This window comes from Amblyomma maculatum, chromosome 10, assembly GCF_055883805.1.
Source record: "Amblyomma maculatum isolate TAMU_Amacu chromosome 10, ASM5588380v1, whole genome shotgun sequence".
Taxonomy (NCBI): Eukaryota; Metazoa; Arthropoda; class Arachnida; order Ixodida; family Ixodidae; genus Amblyomma; species Amblyomma maculatum.
In genome coordinates, this window is record NC_139353.1 from 1,926,954 (window position 1) to 1,936,366 (window position 9,413).

Below are 9,413 nucleotides of genomic sequence, written 5' to 3' on the forward strand. Positions count from 1 at the left end.
CATTCCAGCTCCACGACCTAAAAGCGGCACTGGCAAAAATGAAACGTGGCACAGCCCCCGGACGGGACAGAGTGACGGTTAAGCTCCTTGCTAACCTCCCGGACTCGGCATACCTGAGCCTTCTACACTATTTCAACGCCCTATGGGAAGGGGGCACACCTCTCCCAATGGATTGGAAAACCGCATTAGTCACCTTCATACCGAAACCCGGAAAAGCCATCAACATCGAAAACCTTCGACCCATTTCATTGACTTCTTGTGTGGGGAAGTTGATGGAAACCATGGTCAGGGACCGACTCTCTCAATATCTAGAGCTTAAACCCGCCTTTGTGGACACAATGTGCGGTTTCCGCCCACACCGGTCCGCGCAGGACGTCCTGCTCCAACTTTACAAAGAAATCTTGGCTCCGGTCGAATACCCCAGTAGCGACAAGGTGGTCCTCGCCTTGGACCTCAAAGGGGCCTTCGACAATGTAACCCACGACATCATCCTCACACATTTGTCGCAGACAAACTGTGGACACATCAAGTTTAGGTACATCCGACAGTTCCTCACTGATCGGCAAACCTATATACGTATCCAAGACCAGGAGCATGGCCCTTACCCTTTGGGTACGCGAGGAACTCCACAGGGAGCGGTCCTCTCTCCCCTCCTCTTTAACCTCGCTATGGCTCACCTCCCCCCATTGCTTAATGATGTCCCAGGCATCAGGCATGCTCTGTATGCCGACGACATCACGCTCTGGGCAACACATATAAGCCACATGAGTCCCGGACTAGGGGCCCCTCCTAAACTTTGTAAGAGGCTGGTCCTTAAGGCCTGCCTCCCACCTTTTTTTTTCTCTCTCTCATGTAAATATTATCTAATAAATGTTTTTCACCACCACCACCCTCGGCACACTAGCCAGTATATTCTAGGCACTATACACACGCCCTCTCGATGCCCGAAACGGCCACATGGAGCGCACACTTCGTTACTTTTTACAGTACAACTGGCATATCGATACGGCGCATTGTTAAGATATATCTATCTTGAAACTACTTTCACCTCGAAGAGAATGAAGACCGACTTGGAGTTTTTGCCTAGTCGTCTGACTCCCCATATCTCGGGGTTGTCTCTTCGGTCTAGTCGATACAAAACTCACTCGATGAAATATCTCAGAGGCACTCCGTGGATTCCCCTCTTTGCCACAGCGTTCTGAGGTGGCCACGTAGGCAAAGGTGTCCACTTGTCTGCCATCAACCATGATGTGACTGAGACTGGCGTACTACTTCAATTTCCACTCCGCGCTCGTTTAGACGAGGATTGAGTGTTGTTTTATGTTGATGAGATCCTCTCTCGACGCGGGGGTTGATACTAGCCGTCATCTTGATTGCGTCCGTAAGGTGGGCCGTTCCTTATTTGGTGAGGCTGACCAAAGCGCCACGTGGTCTAAGAACGATCTTGTCGGTGCTTCGTCCCGCATGATTTGACGTTCTATCGACTACGCCGTCATCTTTCTTCTTGCTGGAGCACATCGTAGTTGCGTCGGACACGTAAGGTTGCCAACGTCACTACAGGAGAAATTTGGCCCCCCATACTCCGCGGGGCAGCGACTGGTGGCGCGCATGCGCAGAACGCCATCCTGCCCGCCGCCAGTCGTAACATCACTACCTCAGTAGCAGCTGCGCGCTCTGCGCTAGTAGCGAGCTCAAGGTCATGGGGACGGCTCAGCTATAGAGCCAGTCAGCAGGGCCTTGCATTTTCTTTTCCATCTTCCTACATTCGCAACAACAACGGCCGCTGTCAGCACAGTGTGGCTGGCCCACCAAATGTGGCGCCCACTCGCGCCAGTCCTATTTGAGTTGGCACCACCTTAAGAACGGCGTTCGTATTGGGGTTTTTAACAGTTCGAACGTGGGTGTTGATGATGCGATGTCAGTGACAGTGCTCAGATTGTAGAAATTATTCCGGTCTTTCTATCTCTCTATATATTTCTATTTTCTTTCACTCCCTCATTCTTCCTTTTCTTATGGTGTGGTTCAGGTGTCCACCCAGAAAGGATACTGCTCCTTTCGTTTCGCCTCCATCGAAACGAAACCGCCTGCGGTTTGTACCCGACCGCCGGCGGCTGCGTTTCGATCACGGTGCAAGATATCTACTTACACCGTGGTTTCGATAGAGACGAAACTATGTCACTGCATGATTCCCAGGCGGTCGAAATTACTCCGTAGCACTGTGCTCTGGCAAATCTTTCTCTCTTATTTCAATCCCCCTTCCACCCTCCCCCTTCGACTCCATCAAATCGTAGCCGCCGGCGGTCGGGTTCGAACCAGGATCGGCACAGTAGTCGGGCATCTTAACTACTGCGCCACCACGGCGGTGCCTGACACGCTACTCATCCTATGCCATGTAGACACGTTTGTAGGACTTTGGTTAAAGCTTTACTTCATATCTGTTTAGGTGATAACTCGTAAACGTAGTAACTTAAGGCTGTTTACTAATCAGAACGTGTGATATTTTTGAGGCACAATTTAAATGATTGGCAATTAAGCGAACAGACATGTACGCGAACGAGGAACCGAAAGAATGCCAATAACGCTATTTCGTCACATTCTTAAAATGAGGAGCTTAAGTGTCCCTTATAATGTTTTTTTCTTCGCACTTACCTGAGACGAGTATGTAGATGATGGCAGCCATGACGGCCACGATGGAGACGAGTAGGCCAACTACGCAGGCGGCTATGGCGCGCCGACTGCTTTCGGGGTAGACACCTCGCTGGGGGGCCCTGTATGTAGGTCAACCAGGCTCGCACGTGATGCCGTGGGCGCTCTGACCATGAACTACGCATACAGCTTCTACATTACACGGTGGAGCATGATCGACCATTAGATGTACGCGCACGGTCTTTAGCATGCTGCTAGCTCATCAATATGGGGCCGCTATGACATAGAACCATACGACTAAAATATAAATAAAAGAGCCCTGTCTGCACTACCAGTATACAGACTGATAGAAGCAGCGTTATTCTCAATATTACAATGCTGCATGGTGGACAAGCTGCTTTAATTGACATAAGCAGCGAAATGTTCTAAGCTGGACGTGCTATTAACAGTTTCTTGAATGCATTTTGGTGTGGATTTTCGTCAGCGAACACACTTTATTGTAGATCTGGCAGCGGCATAGCAAATGGTTCATGGAACCGTGTGCTTCCTTTTGCAGATAGCCGCAAGTGGGCAAGCTGCTTTAATTTACATAAGCAGTGAAATGTTCTAAGCTAGACGCGCTATTACCAGCTTCTTGAATGCATTTTGGTGTGGATTTTCGTCAGCGAACGCACTTTATTGTGTGTCTGGCAGCGGCATGACAAACAGTTCATGGAAACATGCGTGCTTCCTTTTGCAGATAGCCGGAAGTATCGCTGTCTCGTACTTCCTGAGCAATGTTTCTTCTTCAAGATTCCTTCACGGGAACTGCACCCTCACTGGCCCTCCATTCAGTAATTGCTGTCTACTCACAGATGGCAATGCATCCGTAGCCTCGACTGGTCCCGATCTTGCCTGCCTCGACCGCGCATGGCACAACACCGTAACCTCATCGACACGGACCCGACGGGACATAAAAGCGACGCACCGGTCAATCCTCTTCAGTGGGTCTGGCAGCGGCATGGCAAACGGTTCATGGAAACATGTGTGCTTCATTTTGCAGGTAGGCCATAGAGAAACATTTAAGTAAAGAGCGGACACTCGAGCCGTTTCGCGACCGAGCTAATAAAGGTCGGATCACCCGCGAGGCGGTGTAGCGATGTTGGCGTCTATCACCCCTAGGGTAGACAGCTTATCATATATACACCGCATTGCATCTACGCTTCCCCTTTCCTTATCCATTCCATATAAACTTTAATGCTGAACCGGTCATGTGCCTCCGGGTAGGCCCCCCTCATCACGCTTTTCAAGGCGTCGCCTCGTTTTGTCGGTAACTTGTTTCCTTTTGCCTGCAAAATTTTTTCGGTGCTTCTTGAGCAAGGAATGCTTTAAGTAAGTCTTTTGTTGCGCTGCGTGAGCGTATTTTCCACATGTAACATGAAATATCAGCTATGAAGCCCTTTTAATGTGTAGTGTGTACATACTGTTTGTTTTTTAATCGTGTTTTTCTGAAGAACATGTGCTTGCTTCCATTGCGTAATTTTATAATGTATCCCTTAACACCTACGGTTTAAAACACAGAATTTATCAGTGGCTCACATGTATCATAGCACAAACATCTGTTTGGCACTACAAGAATTTGAGATTTTGAGAATTTGCGAATTTGAGATCATCTTGTGAATGGTACTTACTTCGCTGTATTTGCACTGTGCATGCGCTTTTGAAGGTTCGTAAGCACCATTTTAAAACACAGAATTGGGGAATGAAAAGGGGGAAATCAGCTGGAGAGGATCGGATAACTACAGATTTGCTGAAGGACGGGGGGGATATCGTGCTAGAAAAACTGGCCACCCTGTATACGCAGTGCCTGGTGTCATCGACGGTACCGGAAGCATGGAAGAATGCAAACATTATCCTCATTCACAAGAAAGGGGACTCTAAGGACCTTAAAAATTACAGACCAATCAGCTTACTGTCTGTTACGTATAAGGTATTTACTAAGGTAATCGCTAATAGAATCAGGACAACCTTAGACTGCAATCAAGCAAAGGATCAAGCAGGGTTTCGGAAACGGTACTCTACTATCGATCATATACATGCCATCAATCAGGTGATAGAAAAATGCTCGGAATATAATCAGCCCTTATACATAGCATTCATTGATTACGAAAAAGCATTTGACTCAGTTGAAACCTCGGCGGTGATGCAGGCATTGCGAAATCAGGGGGTAGACGAGCCGTACGTGAAAGTGCTGGAAGATATATATAGTGGCTGCACAGCAACCATAGTTCTGCATAAAGAAAGTAACAAAATTCCCATAAAGAAAGGTGTTAGGCAAGGAGACACAATCTCCCCAGTACTATTCACAGCTTGTTTAGAGGAAGTATTCAGAGACTTGGAATGGGAGCAGTTAGGGATAAGGGTAGATGGAGAATACCTCAGTAATCTGCGATTTGCTGATGACATTGCCTTGCTAAGCAACTCGGGAGATGAACTGCAAATAATGATTGATGACCTAGACAGGAAAAGTAGAAAGGTAGGCTTGAAAATCAATATGCAGAAGACTAAGGTAATGTTCAACAGTCTCGGGAAGGAACAGGAGTTTACATTAGGTAGCGAAATACTGGAAGTAGTAGGCGAATATAACTACTTAGGACAGGTAGTAACCGCAGATCCGGACCATGAAAAGGAAATAACAAGAAGAATAAGATTGGGATGGAGCGCATTTGGCAAGCACTCGCAGATTATGACTAGCAGCTTACCGGTATCGCTCAAGAGGAAAGTATACAACAGTTGCATCTTGCCTGTACTCACCTATGGGGCTGAAACGTGGAGGCTAACCAAGAGAGTTCTACTTAAGTTGAGGACAACCCAGAGGGCTATGGAACGAAAAATGGTAGGGGTAACATTAAGAGATAGAAAGCGTGCAGAGTGGGTCAGAGAAATAACGCAAGTTAACGACATTCTAGTGGAAATTAAGAAGAAGAAATGGACATGGGCAGGACATGTAGTGCGAAGAGAGGATAACCGATGGTCGCTGAGGGTAACAAACTGGATTCCAAGGGAAGGAAAGCGTAGCAGGGGGCGGCAGAAAGTTAGGTGGGCGGATGAGATTAAGAAGTTCGCAGGGGTCAAGTGGATGCAGCTAGCACAGAACCGGGTTAAGTGGAGAGATATGGGAGAGGCCTTCGCCCTGCAGTGGGTATAATCAGGCTGATGATGATGATGAAGCACCATTTTTACATGCCATATTCCTTCTTATGGTTAAAGCATTCTCGTTGTGGTCTGAAAAGCGCTGCTGCCTGTTCGTGGCCTGCATTTTTGAGGACATCTACTGCTATTAGCCGCGTACAGTGGGCATTCCTGTAATGCCTTTCTCATACAGGCAGAGGGCAGTTTTGATCGCGATCGGGAGTATAAGCATATTTTTTGTGATACTATTATGTATTCAATGTGTTGTGTTTAAATGTTTGAACAGCATATATTGCTCAAGGTGGAAGTATAGAAATTCCGCGTGGGCTGTGCCTGCCTTTTTTCCTCCTTACTTGTGTCTAGCCATTCACAACTCCTTTTGTGTTGCCCTCACGGATGATGTTTTAGAGGAAAACCACGCAGCGGGTATGCGCAACTTTTTTTTTCTTCGTGACACTGTGCAGCGTGCTTTACCATTCCTTCTTTCTTATTACGTTTTGTGGTTTCTTGCATTTTATAAAATGTGTAATCCAGTATTCTTTTTGTACAATTGAAAATAACAACAAGAGAAATAAACCTTTTGCGTGGAACCCATGCCTCCTATGTGTTCAACTGAGAAACCGGCTAAATCGCATAAAAAAAGAACGCTAAGAACAGCTTCTATCGTATTATTACAACCTGCATGAACAAAGTAAGCTGCACTTAGATTGTTCGAGAACCTTGCTGATATTTTGAGTAAAAAGGCTGCGATCCGCGACTTTATTACGTCTGTATGCATGGCATCATTAAAGACCTTACGCGCCACTATAGACGCTGTAGTTAAATATTTTAACAGCCAAAGGTAAATCAGACTCGAAAGCTTTGCTATTGAAACCAAAACCGAAACGGAGCGAAAGCACGCGCCTAAAATCTTGAGGACGTAATCAGTTGTCTGATCAGCCGCTCGGGGCGCTGGTGGCAGGGCAGTAGAGGCTTAGGCAGTAGTAAGTAGTGTTCCTGTATATGCGTACAGGAACACTTGGCAGTAGCAGGGCCGCAGGGCCCTACGGAAGTGTCCGCTCTTTAGGTAAGTATGTTTCTCTATGGGTAGGCCACAAATACGCTTTGAAGTGTTATAGGAGCGATAATCGTTTCTTGTTGCTGCTGGCAGACCCTGGGCACTTTGTGTGTGTATATTTTTTTGCGCACTGCATTCCTTACGAATTTTGTTGCAACTGTCCGGAGATGTCGAGACCAATCCAGGCCCTAAGCCAAAGGAAATGCTAACAGAGCTGCTAGCCGGAAAAGCACGAATCAGCGCAGAGCTTTCCGCGCTCCACTCTAGAATAGCTTCTTTTGAGCAGCGTATTACCAACATCGAGGCGCTGGCTTCAACTGCAAACGAAGCTCTTCGGCGCGTTCATGATCTCGAAAAAACTGTTGAGAACCTTAAATATGTCATTACCAAACATGACCGCAAAAAACGATGACCTGGAAAACAGGTCACGTAGAAATAACTTAATCATCTACGGCTTGAAGGAACCATCAAACGAAACTTCTGAGGAGCTATCAACTTTTGTATCGGAGTCGCTGTCTTCCAAACTTGGAATCCAATGTGGAGGTATTGAACGCTGTCACAGGCTTGGCATCCAAAGGAAGGAAAAGACGCGACCTGTAATTTTTAAACTGTTAGACTTTAGAACCAAGCTTTCCATCCTTAAAAACGCCAGAAAACTAAAAGGATCTGATACGTACATTAACAAAGACTTTTCTGCGCGTGTACGGGAAATTCGAAAGGCTCTCTGTGACAACTCAGTTGATATGTGTAAAGGAACAGATAAGTACAGATTGCAGTACGATTCCCTGACAGTGTTCGTTACACTTGGGATGATGCTTACAAAATGATCGTCAAGGCTCCACGTGCTACAGTGTCACAGAGTGACTTGTTAATGAGCAGAAACTCATTTGAAATGCTCGATGCTTGCTTAATAAGGTTGAAGATTTCAATCGCCTTGTAGAGTGCTACAGTGCGTCAATTATTTGCGTAACAGAAACATGTTTGAACAACACCATATCAGACGTAAAATTTTTGCCTCCAGATTACTCGGTTATCAGGAATGACAGGCCTAAAAGTGGGGGCGTTATTAGAAAAGGCATTGGTATTTTTGTATTGCCATAACTTCCGAATACCGAGTCTGTTTGGTGCCGAATAAACATTCTGGTTTCGTGACAGTTGTGTGTGCTGTATACCGCCCGCCCGGTTCTGAAAACGTTTTCTCGCACATTACAAAATACATAGCGGAACACAGGCTCCACAATTATAAAATGATTATTGTAGGTGATTTCAATACCCCTTGTATAGATTGGACCTTGCTAGCTTAACAGGTCGGGGGCTGCGTAAAAAAGAAAGTGCCATGGTAATTTGTGCTTCCAGTGATTGAATATTGATTGGTGTGTGATAGGCGATGACTGGTTAATAAAATCTTTGTAATTAATTGATCAACTGATGAAATAAAGACACGGGAAAAAAGGAAAAATTTGAAAGTAAGGGTTTAAAGGTGTCAGAATGAAAAACCAGTGCTTGGTGATGCTAAGGAATAAAATTTAGAATGTGTAATTGAATAATTGAAATAATTGAAGAATGTGTTCAAAAGTGTCAAATTGCTCAGAATGGAAAGCCGATTGTTGCTTACGCATGCGTATTGGTGTATAAAAATGTAAACCGTCAAATAAAATAAAAAAAAATAAAATAATAGAAATATAACATGGCATACATAACATAGAAATATAACATACATAACAACATATAACATACTACACTTGTGTGTAGTATGTTGCTTTTGATGAATTCATATTTCACTGCATTGTATTCCTTTCGCCCCTCCTGCTAGGGCCCAGTTAGGGCCTGCAGTATTTGGTAAATAAAATAAAAAAATAAATAAAAGAGCTAAAATATAACACGTGAAGAAAGAAAACATCGTGCGTGTGTGTGTATGAGAGAGAAACACTATCGCGTTATACCTTTAACGGCGGAGCTTAAGTGACCCCCTAATTTTTATATAACGATATGATATATTATAAATCTGATTCTATGAACACAGCCAGTTGCACAAAGCACAAACTCTTCGCAGTAATATGAGTTGACTTTTCAAATTTCTTTTCGTTTCAGCCAAGTTCCTCCTCCTCCGAGTTCCTCGAAGCTTCCAATGTCAGCGCTTTCATATGAGATTACGGCTTCAAATGTTTACTTTCTGACAGAGGGAATAAACAAGAAATCGACCTATTTAAAAATTCCAGTGAATTTCAGGTAGCTCTGAATTAGCGAACCATCGGGTAACTCGAAAAAACACACAAAAGTGAAGCGCACGCTTCGTTATTTTATCGGCCGCGCTGGCAGGTATAAAACCTGAGCTGTGCGCTCTGGACGTGAACCGGTCGAAACGGGCTGCACGTGAGCATGTTACAACACACTAATGGGATGTCATCTTTTCCTGCTTTTCTAGACGCCGCGGGTTTGGCAGCCGCTTGCTTTTACAGCGTGAAACACGCACCTCGGGCGCACTAGACAACCGTATTGCTCTCTGCACCAAGCACTACCATTTCGTACGACTGGGAAA

General features: G+C 45.4%; 1 pseudogene; it reads left to right on the plus strand.

The window, feature by feature from the left end:
• Positions 1-281: 281 nt before the first annotated feature.
• LOC146175369 (uncharacterized) lies at positions 282-7,701 on the plus strand (annotated as a pseudogene).
• The last annotated feature ends 1,712 nt before the right edge of the window (positions 7,702-9,413 follow it).